The sequence below is a fragment of the Adiantum capillus-veneris genome, chromosome 8 (assembly GCF_014529385.1).
Source record: "Adiantum capillus-veneris isolate H3 chromosome 8, ASM1452938v2, whole genome shotgun sequence".
Lineage (NCBI taxonomy): Eukaryota > Viridiplantae > Streptophyta > Polypodiopsida > Polypodiales > Pteridaceae > Adiantum > Adiantum capillus-veneris.
In genome coordinates this window covers 101,010,001-101,024,260 of record NC_140938.1, presented here as the reverse complement: position 1 = coordinate 101,024,260, position 14,260 = coordinate 101,010,001, and positions in this window count along the sequence as shown.

Genomic DNA, 14,260 nt, shown 5'->3' with positions numbered 1-14,260 from the left:
GAAGAAATTATCATTAGCTAAAGAAAGAAAACATGCACTGTGGAAGCTTCTTGTGACTACAACTTGTAATCCTCTTTTCTCATGAACGGGTAATCAAAATTCTATTCTGAATAGCACATTGCGTTCCTTGTCTCTTGCTCTACAATCTAAGTGTAATCATTTCCAATTCTCCTGTGGTTCGCAACATACCGTTTGTGAGTTAAATGCATTGATTTGGGAGTTAGAGGTTTTTTTTTAATGTTTTGACCATGGATAAGTGTTTCTATGCTTAAGGTAGATCTTTCCAAGTACTTCTGTTTCAGTTTTTTGCACATTTTTTGTGATGGATCGTGATTTATGTATCTTCCCAGATGGTGACAGAAGTTGGTAGAATTGAGTCCATCAGTGTTGTGATACCTCTCCTTAAGTTTCGTGACATTCAGGATTCATTTGGATATTGAAAAGGCATGATGACGTTGAGTGTTGAGATTGGACGCATACTGATTGTCTGACTAGGAAGTGGTTGATTTGCTATTGTCGTAGAACAAGTAGCCCTTCAGTTCACTTTGGTGAGATTGACACTCTCACTAAGTCTCCGTGCCCCACCCCGAGTCGCTTCCTTGCATATTGACATTATGTTAGTGCAAAAGAGCTATGCTGCAGACGTCCGTCCTGGCGACCCGCTAACAAACATCAAGATTGTCCAATACTTCATCTCCATCCTCTTGCCATGGAAGCATTGAACTGCCCTTTGGAGAGTTCTTGTGTGCTTTTTGTCTGTTAGGTTGTACCCCCGAGTGCAAAATGGACAAGGAAAGAGAGAAGAAGCCCCTTGTTTGCAGCCAAGAAAACACTTTATGGTCTTCAAGTCCCCGCTTAGGTGCCACTCCACATCAAAGCTACCAAAAACCTCAACCTCCAACTTCTCACCTGCAAGTAAGGAGTGTATTATGTCATAAAAACTAATATCTAACCAACCCAAACGATTTTCTCATATTAAACTGATCATTTAATGTGGGAGAATAAATGGTAACAAGGGTTAGAATATAGACATGTGCTTTCAGGTCTATCTTGACACGGGGCCAATGGTAAAGGGGCCCAAATGAGAGACGATATGTCAAAGAGCAAGTTAACTAATGGAGCCTAAAGACCTCATGGTTAGCTTCATTAAAGACCTCCGAAGGTTAGCGTTAAAAAGTCCTTTGACCTTAGGTAAGCTAGGGATGAGCTTGAGGTGGAAACCCGCCCCAAGATTAAGGTGCTTGAGGTGCTTGTTGTGCTTGATGACTAAGGTGCTTGAGGTACTTGTCGTTCTTGATGACTAAGGTGCTTGAGGTTCTTGTTTGTGCTTGCCGACTAGGGAGCTTGAGGTGCTTGTGGGAACACCACCCAAGCTTGAGGTGCTTTGTCATGCTTGTTGACTAAGGTGCTTGAGGGTAAGGTGTGAAAAAGTCAATATCTATCCCTACAAGGAGGGGGCGATCCCTACAAGAGGGGGGATGAGAGAGAACACATACACACACTCACACAAGGCAAGATAAGTACAAAGAAAGAAAAAGGGACACTTGTCAACTTCCTCCTCATGTTGCCCTCATGGTGTGCCTAAAGCCTATTGGTTGGCCACCCAAAGGGTCCAATGATAAATTAGTAGATTTAATTTTATTTTTTTTGCATTTATCAAGTCCTCTCTCTCAAAGGGGAAAGGGGGTCACTTGTCCCAAGGCTAGCATGCTTGCTTGATATGCATCTTGCTTGTGATTGCCCAGACTTGGGAGGGTCCAATGAGCTTCAGGCTTGTGCTAGAAGAGGAGGTCAACCAAGGAAGCTAGGGACTTGCTTACAAGGTATACTCTCCCACACACACTCACACACACTCTCATGGTGTGAAGTGCAACGTTCAAGAGCTCCATCTCTTGCTCCAAGCAAGTAGAGAGGTTGAGAGCCTACACCAACACTCTTGGCTATGCAATGAAAATCCAACCAAGAGCCATGCTTCAATGCTTAAGCTTTCCATATTCTCCATCTTTATTACTATGCTATTATGTATACTAGCAAGAAGAGTTATGATAAGTGAGGGAACTAGTTCTTTCTCCTATGAAATGTTTCTTCTTCCTCTACCCTACCCTCATTCTCCGCTAGCTCTCTCCACCTTCAAAGGTGTTTGAGACCTTGGGACTGAGGCCTAGGATAGTTAATGCTTTCCACAAAGTTTATGTTATGCTCGTGATGCATCAAGTTTTCCATCTTCATCATCATCACCTAGGTCACAAGGAACACAAAAATTGTATTGTAGCAAGTCTCTTGATGGGAGAAACCATAATACAAATGCCTATTGGAGGGGGGACCGGCTCCACATAAATCCGGTTCTCAATTGTTGTCATGTTTTCTAAACTCTCTCTCTTGCAAAAGTATTGTTCATGGCAAGTTAACTAAATTTTATGTTTGTGTTGCTACCATCAATCAGGTTTACCCTCTATGCTCACAAAGTAGTTTCATAAAAGTACTATCTCTAATTTCTATTACTCTCAAAGTTAATAGGCCATTTTCATTACATATTACTTCTGTGATCCATGGAGTTCTCTAGAAAATCCATGAAAGTACTCCATTAGTCTCTTTGGGCACCTCAATAGCACCCAAGCACCAAATCTCTTCCTTTGATTGCACACTAAAAGATGGGGTGGGAGATGGATCGTCGACTGAATCCCTTCGCTTGGTTTGAAATAGGGCTTCATTCATTAGAGTGACACTTAGCCTCTCTAACCTTCAACCTTTCACTATTTGACACTCATCGAGTTTCAACACAAAAGTGACCTTTGTGCCAAGCATTGCAAAATAAGTAGAGGCAAGACCTTAGACTTCAAAGTATATAATAAGAAGAACACAACCAAAAGATAGAAGTATATATTGCCATCTTCTTCAAATAACTCGTAGAATATAAGTATAGCTTGTTGAAGCCTTCTAAGGTCCACAAAATATTGTTCCACATTGTGTAAGGGAATCCCTTCTCCAAAGGTCTTATGGAGTTGTTCCTACCTTTTCCCTTGGCCTTCAGTGTGCATGAAGCATAAAGGGAAGTTGGCATTGTGTCCTCAATGTGTAGGTATGGGAGAACACATCTTTGTTTGTGGCCTTCTTTGCAAGGTTGACCTTGTGCGGAATGGGAAATAGGTTCTCCACAATGCCACGCTCTTTAAGGGCATCCTTTAGGAGCTAAAAAATAGCCTTGTCGGCTTTGGTGACGATCCCAGCCTCATCACAAGCTTGTTGCACGTCATCTTCACTAATCACATTTCTCAATTTGTGAATAAGGTCCTTAGTGACTGCATCCCTAATGTGTTTCCCCCCAGTTGATTGTAAGATAGAAATCATATCATGGGTATTGAGACAACTAGTAAGAAGGATGACTCGATCATCTTGGCTTGTTCCATCACATGGCTCTTGGATGAAGTTTCTAGCAACCAATAAGATAAATGTTAGCAAATAGTGTGAAGTAAAAATGTATCTTGCAAGTGAAGAACAAATCACCTTGTGGCTGTCACTTTTCGTTTGCGTGCTCCACCCAAATGTGCAAGGGTTTCAACTCGGGGAGTCCACCTAAAAATATGTAAGTGTAGAACATGAGTTCACCCGGATGGGTTTTTTATATACAAAATAGTTACAAAATTACATGTACAAGAGGAGTCTAAAAATGGAAAATTGAAAAAAAGTTACAGGTTTATGAAGGGAGAGGGGTCTTCTAATTTATGATAAAGTGCGTGTGTAGAGGGGTTTTAAAAATACCTCTTGAATGCACGTGCTATATGTATTTTTGAAAGTTGGACCCCTTGAGGGTTTCAATGGATAAAAATGTGCACTTACACTCCCTTGCACTAAGGGATATTTCTTTCGAATATGTGATGGTGTTGGCAAGCTTCATAATGTAGGAATCCTTTTCCTACATTTGTTATTGGAGAGTTTCAACCTCCCTCTCCAAAGAGGCAATACTTTCTTGTAATGCCACTATCTTGAGCTAAAGAGCTTGACATTCGTGCATTCACGAATGAAAAGAAGCACTTGCAGCCATACACAACCGCTTACAATAGCCTAACAAGAATGCTTCTCACCTCCCAAGATATTGAAGAAATGTGGAAAGGCTATTAAAGGATGGATGGAAGCAGCTTATAGGATAGTAAGGGTCCAAATGGCCATCCACCCAAATGTCAATATTTGTCTCACCGGTGGCACAAAGTTCCTATGATAACCTTTGCTCACACGCACGTGCGGCCTTCGGTGCAAACGTTGGTGTAGCCAACGTTGGTCGACCATAGAAGAGGGCATGAACAGGTATCATGCAAGCTAGCAGAAGCATGGCAAAGGGCTAGAGTAGCTACAAAGATCATGGGTAGGCAAGTAACAACAGATATGTATAGCTGATGTGGTTTACAGGCCAAGAAAGGCTCCAAAAGAGGCTAATTTGGGTAGCAGGTGAAGGAGGCTCAAGGTGCAAACTTTGGGCCTAGAAATGTAGAGCTTGAGTGTTGAAGGAGTAGGTCTAAACGGCTTGTAAAATAGAGCTACGAAGCCCAAGATATTGGAGTTTCAAGGTGTAGTGCATTGCAGATCCTTGTCGGGCAGGGCAGCTGGGGACAAGTGGCCCAAGTGGATGTCAGTGTATAGACGCGTAGTGATTGAGCTATGGAGCATGCCTGTCTTTTGAGATTGCATTAGGCAAAATTTGGACTCACAAAGGGGCCCTTTAAGGAGTTTGACTTTACCTCTCTCTACCAAAATGGGCGCATGGATATTTTTTTGCAAATAAACTCCAAAGTTGGCGGAGGTTTGACAGTTAGAATGTCCTCTTCAAGCTCTATCTACTGATATATAGCACACCATGAGATTCCTCATATTTTAGAAGATTCTTTTTTTGATTCACCTATGATGTGACAACTTTGTCGGAATCTAAGTGAATCAAAAAAAGAATCTTCTAAAATATGAGGAATCTCATGGCATGCTTTATCTCAGTAGATAGATCTTGAAGAGGACATTCTAACTATCAAACCTCCACCAACTTTGGAGTTTATTTGCAAAAATTTATCCATGCGCCCTTTTTGGTAGAGAGAGGTAAAGTCAAACTCCTTAAAGGGCCCCTTTGTGAGTCCAAATTTTGCCTAATGGCAAGTTATAGCCAGTTGAAGTTTTGTCGGGGGCCGGGTTGGTGCCCAGCGTTGGTGCCCACCTGACCGCATGGGGAGTAGTGCCATATGGCATTTTTTAGACTTCAACAGAGTTCTAGAGCAAGATATGCATCATACAGACTCAGTAGGAATTGACAACTTGTCGAACGCAGTAGAGGTGGTGGAGATATGACCGATCAAAGTTGGGGTGAAGTTGCTAGAGGATGGTTGCAAATGAAAGTTTGTGTTTTTTGCGTCCTTGGTTGGGGTCTCGAAGAATCTCGAAGTGCGGCAAGAGCTGGGGGCTTTCAAGTCAACATAGTGAAGTATTGGCCGGGCCTTGCAGCTTGGCAATCCAAGATCCGAGCCATAAATGGCAAAGCTTGGAAATTGGAGGGCACCCAATGAGGTTTTAATAAAGTGTTTTTTGGATTTTCTTTGAGGCTTGGCGAGGGGGGGGGGGGGGGGGGGGGGGGGGGGGGGGGGGGGGGGCTCTAAAGAGAGCGCCACGTGGTGGCAGGAATAGTCCCATATGCACCATCGGAGGCTCAGAAGGAAGGGTATAATAGCTGGTTGTGAGTCCATTTGGTAGCACGCAAGAGAGAGAGAGGTCTTGCTCTCGTGGTGACTATGGATGCTACCCGTTGGGCTCTGTGTGGTGGCATGCTAGGCAGACTCGGGCGGTTTTGGTTGGCACCGATGGCGCATTGACCGATGAAGGAGGTGATGGTTCAGTGTGGCATCAGTGACTGGCAGGCGGATGTGATGTGGTAGCCCATAACCGGCTAGGGCCTGTTCTCGCGCCCACAGGGGCCCCCAATTTTTGGAGATTAAAGTCAACCACCCCACTAGCGATATCGCTAGTGCTCGGGGAGGGGTGTATCCCGCGATAGAGGAGTAAGGCAGAGGTGAGATGAGGGGATGTGCCCCATGTCAATCAAATAAAAGAGAGAGAGGGAGTGAGTTCAGAGAGTCCCCAAAGTCGGATTCCATATGTCAAAGGGCGGCCTAGAATGCAGTTCCAAGCAAGCAACATGGCGAGTTTTCCACCATGTAAATGTTTCCAAAGAGAGTATGCCAAATGCTAGAAATGCAAGGAAAATTCTAAAAGAGACTCAATTTGAAGTGCACGAGCTAAGGAAACCACATTTTTTTCTTTTTTTGGGTTTAGCTCCCACTATAAAAGGGGATGAACGTGAATTTTTAAGGGCTTTTTGCCAATGTAGCTTTTGCCAGAGCATTTTTTGACCTGTTGAAGTGTTTGCCGAGAGTTGTGCCGGCAGGGTGCGGATTGTACATGGTTGTGTATAGGCAAGGAAAGCCATCATTGCTGTCTCTTGGAATCATTTTCCCTTCTCTTCTATGCTTGTGTGCATGTGTTTCCGGGTGTGTTTTGGGGTGTGTTTCCCCGCGAGGTTTGTCGTGCAAAGAGAGCTAGAGAGAGGATGTGTGTGTGTGCAAGGCTGTGAATTGGGCAAAGCAGAATGATTGGGTCTATTTGGTGCATTGAAAATCATGTGTGCAGGCAGTGGTTTGCTTATAGATAGAGTCGAGTTTTGAAGGTGAACTCTAGTGGATTGGGGTGTTGTGTATACCTTGGGCTATAGTAAGGCATTGTGTTTTGTGTTGGGTGTGCTCCCTTTCCCCTTCTCCATCTTCTGGTGCCCCCACTAAGGAGTTGTTTCATTCTTCGATTTGAGGTTTAAAGCAATTTTTGGTAGCCGACAAAGCGGTTAGCTGATGGGAAAAGTGTTCAATGGTCAAATTTGAAGTTGGCAGAGATGGTGGAGGGTTTTGGCCCCATATTTACGAGCATTGAAGATCCCGAGGATTGGTTTGTATATTTCAAGTTATGGCTGTCGTCGATGCATATGTTGACGGATGCAAAAAAGCTGCAGAAGGTGCCGCTATTGATGCACGGACAAAGATTTGGTTCATTGGTTTAAAGAGCAGTGATCGAGGATCATGGCAAAGGCTCCAAAGTCAGATTTTGCAGCGGTTTTGAGAGGTGATTACTGCAGAGGAAGCTGGTGCAAAGGTAAAGGCGATACGCTAGGATGTAAGTAAGGATTATTCCATTTTTCTTGAGCATTTTTAAGCCTCTTGGAAGCAGTTAGAGGTTGCTACTGGGGCAAAAAGCAGTCAATATTTGAAGCTATCGAAGTTTCTAGAGTGCTTGCATCCAAGAATTAGGGAAAAGGTGGAGGATGGTGCAGATACATATGAAGACATGGTCTATCTAGCCAAGATGAAGAGCAGAAAGGTAAAGCAGAAACTGGAGCTGGGCATGTTGAAGCCGGCAGAGTATGTGCCTCTTGTGGAGGTAGGAGAGGGTTCTTTGGTCCGTTCTAGTTGTTCAAAGTGCAGAGCCTGTGGAGGTAAGGCCTACTATTGGTTATGTTCCTTGGATGTTTCCGATTTGTGATGTGCATGTGCCGAGGGTGGATGAGCTTGTCAACAAGGAGAAGCTCCATGTCGAGGTGAACCAAGGTGCAAAAGTGGTAGCAGATGTGGAGGTTCCATTGCGGATTGAAGAGGTAAAGCCTGTTCTTGTGAAAAGTTTGCATGAAAAGGTAGTAGAGTGTAATCAGGTTGCAGATACTGAGTGTTCAGAAGCACGTGGAAAAAGTGAGAAAAGTGAGCAGGATGGTCAACCATTTGTGAAGCAGCAAGCAGATGAAGATGCAAATATGGAGTCACTATATAATTCTAGTGTGATGATGAAGGTACAAGCTCAATTTGCTAGGAGACAAGTGAGAAGGCGGATCTGATGAACCTGAGCTGGTAAAGGTAAAGCTGCCTTATTATGTGTGTGATGATATGGTAGTAATGAATGTTCAAGGAGAGCAAGGACCAGAGCAAGCCGATGTGCTTGATGGAAACCATGTGGAGCTGTCTAGGCCTACAAATGATGGTATGCAGGTAAAACTGGAGTGTGGTGCCATGCTAGTGGCCATGCTGATGAAAGTGGTGGTGGAATGTTCCATGTTAGTGCTACAGGTGCATAATTTTGCCACGAGGGATAGAGCAGCCGTGCCTACGGAGGAAGATGAGAAAATGATGCAGCGAGAGAGAAAATGCTTGAAGAACAGGTGATTGAAGATGATAAGCAGGTGGTGTTGATTGAACTTGAAGGGCCAGTTGACAAGGAGGAGCTCGATGATGCTGGAATTGAGTGTGTGTCCAAAGAGGAGGTTGTGTTGCCAAAGACGGTGGATATTTTGATGTAGCAGACATGTCTAGTAGTGGATAAATGAGAATCCCAGGCAGTGGCTTTGCTTCCACTAAAGATATGTAAGCTATGATTGATGAATATGATGGTAGATACGCTATGTGGTGGATGGTTCAACAGGTGCAGGGGTCTATGGTTGAGGCCTCCACTTTATTTGGTTAGGAGGGAGGGTCAAACATGTTTTTTGGATGGTGATATGCTTGGTCCTAATTGGTATGGAGTAGATGGTTTGCACAGGGATGCTTGGAGTGTTGGAGGTAGGCTATGGGCAGCCTACACACATGATGGTCTATGTGCTAGGGTACGACACTATGGTGAACAATTACAGGTGGGTGGAAGACACCAATGGTAGGTGTTTGATCCAAGCGGAAGCTATGTGATGCAAGGGGTGGGGAAACCCACTTGAAGGTTTGGTAGTAGGTAGAAAAAGACTATGTAAGTATGGTTTGGATTTTCTCATAGTGTGTGCCAGCTTTTGCAGCTAGAAATGGAATAAAGATCTTTTTTGGTTGAGCATAAATTCTCACCTAGGGGGTGGGCAATGATGGTGCACCTAAAGTTGGTCAACCATAGAAGATGGCATGGACATGTATGTGTAGGCTAGCAGAAGCATGGCAAAGGTCTAGAGCAACTACAAAGATCATGGGCAGGCAGGTAGTAGTGGGGCTAATTTGGGTAGCAGGCCAAGAAAGGCTCTAGAAGGGGCTAATGTGGGTAGATAGTAAAGGATTTTCAAGGTGCAATCTTTGGGCCTAGAAATGTAGAGCTTGAGCTGCTGAAGAAGCAGGTCCAGATGGCTCATCAAGCAGAGCTACGAAGCCCAAGATATTGGAGTTTGAAGGTGCAATGCATTGCAGATCCTTGCCGGGCAGGGCAACTGGGGACAGGTGGCCCAAGTGGATGTCAGTGTGGGTCTAAGCATGTATTGGTGGTACCACTATCTCACTTTCTGGGGTACCACCAACAGACTACTTTGGAAAGTAATTTGTGATGAATTCAAAAATTAAAAGGTGAATTTTAAACTATTAATGGCCTTAGTAGTGGGAAGGGGCCATTGATTGTAGGGAGGGTCGTCTCAGTCATCATTTCAAGGTATGCGTGATGTGACTTGTCATAGGATGACGTCGATGTCAAATTTTTCCCACATACCAGGTGATCTCCCTGAGCGTCAACACAAAGACTAGTCTCATTCACTCTCACCTCTATTCTGCTGGGCTAAGAAGGTAAACCCTACTACTGAGGTTTGTAGACATCTCATTCACTCTCGCCTTGGCTCTCGCGGACTAAGAAGGTTAACCTACTACCGTTTTGAACTGCTGAGGTTTCCATGTCTGCATGTGCCATTTTTTTGTTGCTTTTGAAGTGAAGCTTTGCATGCATAATGAATACTGTAGCACTTGGAGCTACAGGTATGCATGCATTAGTCTTTCTCCTCGTGCTCATAAGACATGCATCCTTTCTACAAACAGAGGTCACCAGCCATGCTCATAAACAGTTTGCATGTCCCGTTTTTCCTGTCTGCTTTACTGAAGTCAAGCTTTGAATGCATCATACTATAGCACTTGGAGTTGTAGGCATTAGTCTTTCTCTGCGTTCTCATAAGCTCATCCTCTTTACTCTACAGTCAAGCTGTAGTTGCAAGATGAAGTCACCTACATGCGGTTTACCAAGGCACAAGACCGAGAAGGGTACAATGTCTGAACCTAAACTTCAAGATCAAACCCCTCCAACCAATGAGCTTGCGACGCGAAGTAGACCATCAAAAGTGAAGGTAAAGGCTCTACCTGGCACTCTGGAATGCGTTGCATCCAACTCAAAGTTGTCAAATAATTCATCAAAAGGTATGCATGTGTATGTTTTGCATTGTTTTTTTCCATTGCTTTAGTGTTTGGAAAGCTGGGCTTTCAACAAGCTCTATTTTTTGGTGCTTGTAGCAATGGAGTACTCGCGGCTATCAAGATTTTGCTTCTCGATCGAGGAACTGCATGAGGAGTATGGGCTCAGCCTAGAGGGGAAGCTGCCTAAAGAGCTCACATATAAAGATATCCTCGATGAGGAGTGGCTGAGTGTCTTCAAGTGTCTGCACAAGAAAAACACAAAGCTATTTTCTCAACCATGTGAGGGATGAGTTCATTGATGAGTGTCGGTTTTGTACCAAAAGGTATATCAAGCAACCCCATCCAATGGTGAGTTGCTAGTAAAATTTGCACAAGGTTTTGTGTGTGAGAGGTGTCCAGCAGCATCGAGTGATTTGACTAGACATCGGATTGCATGGGCAAGGTTTGGTGGCAGTGTCTTTGAAAAGTGCAAGATGCAAAACGGGGGTTTGGAGCGGAAGATCAACAAGTTCCACACCAATTATGGCTTGATAGATGTCATTCAAATAGAAGCATCTATCTATGACGGTGTCTTGTCATCAATATTGACAATGTCAACAAAGCAAGTTGCATCCATTTTAGGCAGTAAAGATGCTAGTGTATATTCAGCTGGTGCTTAGCATGGCGGAGGGACTTAGTGGCTAGGAGAATGAGCAAAAAAGGCTGTTGGGCGAGGTGAAAGTGCAGCTACAGGAAAAGAGGGACTTGTGGCTTAGAAATGAAGGGATTTTTTTTCTTTCAGTGATTTCTACAGGGAAATTGCACCGGCTAAACAAGGAGCTGGAGGTGCTCAAGACCTCATTTGATTCAAATCCACGGGAGGTAGACCGCAAAGAGGTAGAGGTCACAGCTAGCACCAAGATGATGTCCAAGGGAGGTGTCAATACTGATTCAAGGTGGCTTAAAGAAGATTTGGACTCCTTGCAGGTCAGCTTGCTACTAAAATTTCCTAGAAGTGCTTTGTGATAAATTCAAATTGCTCAATAGATAAGGAGAATGTGCTGACCAAGTGGTTGGAGTTAAGACTATATATGCTTCATGTTATGAAGTGCTTTGAGATAGGTATAAATTGCTTACTTGAAGTAGGAATTGCTAACCAAGTGGTTAGAAAAGGCTTCATAGTGCTCATAAGTGCCTAGAAAGTGCTAATAAATGCCTTAAAAGCACCTAAAAGTGCTTTGAAAGTGGTAGCTAGGTGCTTAGAAAGTGGTGAGCAGGTGGTTAGAAACTGCTCTGAAGTGCTCAATGGTGCTCAATAGGTGGTTAAAAAGGTGCTAAACAAGTTGTTAAAAAGCTCTAAGAAATGACTAGAAAGCGTTTTGATAAGATTTGTCAAGCATTTTTTTATTTGCTTTGAATACTTTAGAAGAAGTTTAATAGAAGCATTCAAGCTTGTGCACTTAAGTCCATTCAAGCATGAAATGATCTTACTCTCCGTTGTTGTTTATGCTATGGTTGGCAGGAAAGGAATATGGCTTTGGAATTTGAATTAGAAGCCTTGATGTCTCGAAGAGAATTTATGGATACAACCATCAAATATATCTAGGAAAAGGGTAGAGGCATCATTGTCCCCTCATCACCGACTAAAGCCTCTATTTTAAAACTATTTGTGTGTATTGGGGGTGACTATGTTGCATGTGGGAAACCCATCTCAGCTAACCACATGGAAATGTTCTTCTTGCTGGAATGTCAACACAAATATCACCCATTTTGCTTTGCTATCCTATGTGGCACTATGGCAGAGTGCACTCACCCACAGTAAAGATTCCAAAAAATTGCCAAGTGCTCAGCACTCGGAATTGAGTACACAGAGCCGGAGAGTGGGTTCACTATACTCAACTTCAATCCACTTGTCACGGGATAAGTCCCTTAACATGATTTTTTTCTTCACAGAAACCAATCCTGACAAAAGTTCTCGTCTACTTGAGCTTGAGGAGAACAATATAGAACTGTCTGAAGTTGACGAGAACAACATAGATCTATCTGAGGGTTTCCAACATGGAAAGGCTTTGTAAAAAGTGGGGATAGAGTGGAGGAACCCAAGGCTAAAACCTTTGTGGTTGAGAACCATGGCAAGGAAACCATTGGACATGACTCCAGCAAGGTCTCAACCGACAAGCAGGAAGATAATGAAGTGCATATATGTAGTGTTTCATTTTTGTTCGAGAAGATTTAGGTTTTTTTCCCCTAAACCTCATTGTGATCCCAGAGGATAAAGTGGAGGATGCAGAGAATATGGAGACATTACTAGTAATTGCAAATACCCTGAGGAAGAAATGCAAGCGACAGCAAGAGGAAGGAGTGCATCATCCAGATCCACAGAAAAGAACTAATCAACCCCCCCAAAACCCGTGCACATTGGAAACTTTAAGTTCCATGTCGTTTTGTGCTATGTAATTATTTTGAATATAAGATAAATTTCTTGTCTCATGGTGTCAATCTTTACTACAATTTACTAGGTGTGGTTTTTTGGGCACTGTAGTAAAAATACAAGTGATTGGTAATGTTGGGCACCAGCATTGGGATCAAGAAGATTTGGGGCACTTTGATTGGGAGACACCCCTAGTAGCTCAGTTTCATGTCCCTCACCTTTCGAAGGATAATAGGCGTGCCTTGATCATTAATATTAATGATCTGCTTATTGTCACTCACGACAAGAGAGAGGTAACCAAGTACACCTAACATGGACATGTTGCACTTTAAGAAGGTGAAGCAGGACAACAATCTGAACCACTATGTGCACCATTTTGCTGAGTGATTTGTTCTTGGGGCTAGCCAGATTGTTGAAGTGTACGTCTGGAACACAAGCCCTTTTCGAGACCTAGAAAAGAGGTTAGAGTTGTGCTTGCCTCAGGCCCACAGGTGCTTGAATGGATAGATTGCAAAGGAGGCATGCAGTAGAAGCTCATGGCTTGACAAGCAAGGGGAATAGATGTTCTTTCTAGCCTTGGGCACTTTTTGGAATGAGTTTCCACAATTCAGCAAAGATAACACCCTCTTGCTAGATGAAAAATGTCCGAGGTGCTGATTGAATGATGAAGACTCCTATGTTATCTTGCCTTCTCTAGAGGACCAGACGGAAGACCAATGGGAGAGGTTTATGCATCATGAAGTTTTGCCATTTGTCTATGAGTGGAAGAAAACAGATAATAGATCGGAGTTGATCACTGCTTGTAAATTGGATGCTAGAAGAAGACGGTGGCAGACTCTTCAAAAATCTGAATTTGTGAGGGAAAAAGTATCAAGCGCCAAAGGCAAAGTGCTGCCTCCACCACCTCCACAAACACTTTATAAAAGGCCGCCTTCTGATCTCTGATCTCAACAGAAATCTTAAGAGTTGTGTACCTGTGATCATTTATGTAAATACCCATGATGAGTTTGATAGTGTAGCTCATGATGAGGACTTCTTTTTGTAATGGGAAAAAAATCGACATTGTATTGCGGAATTCAATATCAATTTCTAATGTAGAAACATGATTTGCTATTCAATCAACCATTTTGTTGTGTGCCTTGCAAGATGTCTTATTATAAGTTGATTTTAAAATGTTTTAGCAACTGTTTTTCTTAGGGCTTTTGTAGAAGATAAATATGAGCGGTTAGTGGGCAAGAGTGCAAGCTATACCACTTGTGAACTGTGGGCCACATGCAAGTGGTTGACAACTGTTTGCATTATGTAAACTGGTAGCCACAAGCAAGTGGTAAAGAACCACTTGAAAGTGATTCTAAACCACCTGAAAAGGACTTCTGGACCACTTGTAGTAGTTCTAAACCTTTTGCTAGTGGTTAAGATAGCTCTTTCCAGTGGTTTTGAACCACTTGCCAATGGTTCAGAACCACTTCCAATGGTTAAGAACCACTTACTAGTGGTTTAGATAGCACTTTCTAGTGGTCCAGAACCACTTGCTAGTGGTTTAGATAGCACTTGATAGTGGTTCAAAACCACTTGCTAGTGGTTTAGATAGCACTTGTAGGTGGTTCTGAACCACTTTCTAGTGGTTAGGAACCACTTGGTAGTGGTA